Source organism: Lontra canadensis, unplaced genomic scaffold (genome assembly GCF_010015895.1).
Source record: "Lontra canadensis isolate GAN:19392208 unplaced genomic scaffold, GSC_riverotter_1.0 scaffold8, whole genome shotgun sequence".
NCBI lineage: Eukaryota > Metazoa > Chordata > Mammalia > Carnivora > Mustelidae > Lontra > Lontra canadensis.
Genome location: NW_022631002.1, coordinates 3,930,730 through 3,931,983, shown reverse-complemented (window position 1 = coordinate 3,931,983; position 1,254 = coordinate 3,930,730).

Here is a 1,254-nt window from a genome sequence, read left to right as displayed (position 1 = left end):
CAACAACTCAAAGTCACTAGAGCACAGGAAAAATAAACCAAAGACTAGTCCAACCGAAGACTTAGAGCGACTGAAGATTTGTTTTCAAATAATAAAGATCTTCAACTTGGGCTTACAACAAGAAGAAAGCACGCATTTCTTTCTATAAACACAGCACTTTACAACATGCTTTATTTCTGTTTTGGGACCAATTAAGGGCACAGAAGGAGTGGTCAGGCTGTGGGAAGAGAGAGGGGATGCAGGGGAGGAGGGAGGACAATCAAGGAGGCTAGCAGGGGCACAGGCCCGGGGGCGCCTTGGGGAGGCCTGGCCCTCCGAGGGACGGCGTGGACCATGACTGCAGGTCGCAGTGCTGGGCTGTGGTGCTCGCCATCAGCCGCTCCAGCCGGCTTCCTTAACCCTAACCCCCTAACCTCTGCAGGGACGAGCCTCATTGTGATTTCTCCCGGAAACAGACCTCACTCGAATTCTCAAAGTCTCAGTGTCTGAAGAACAGTTTGTGTTTTAGAAGTTGATTTTTAAAAATTTGGAGGTGTCCTCTTTGGCCCGCAGGCATGCTCCTTGTTCACAAGCAAGTGGTTGCCTGATTTCTCTTGGAGCGTGGATTCGTCTCTGTCCCCAGTGCCCGAAACAACCATGTTTCCTCTGACTCCTGAGTGTTCTCCGCCCACAACGAAACCTTTCTCAGTGTGTTGGTGTCCGTCTTCACGGTGACTGTATATAACAGGAATCAAAGGGAAAATAAAATTCACTGAAAAAAAAAAAATTAGATCCATGGGGTGGACGGTGCCTCCAGTCAGAGCCTCCGTGCTCTCTCCCTGGAGTGGTGGCCCCAGCAGGACCTGCTTGTGGGGTCTGGCAGGCCCGTCGCCGGCCCACTCTTGCCCGGACTGGATGGGATTAAGTCATGGCTCAGAGCTGGAGCTGCAGGCTGGCTCTCTCTGAGGTGACCTCCTGGCCCACGGAGCAGATGACCCGCACTGGGTCTTTCAACACCCCCCTGCCCAGTGCGGACACCCCCGAGCAGGTTTGTAGCTGGTGGAGCAGGAATTGGGGGGGCCACGCCCCCCTTTCACGGAAATGATGAGCTCTTCTAAGCGATGGTGCCAGAGAGCAATAAAATCGTGGGGTGGGGGGGGAGCGTCAACCCCAGACGCCTCTGTGCTTTGTTGCGACGGCGGTTTGGAAAATACTGAGAAGCAGAACCAAGCGTCTGCCGTGAGTCTGCGTGTCCATATGGTTCGTGTTTGCCTT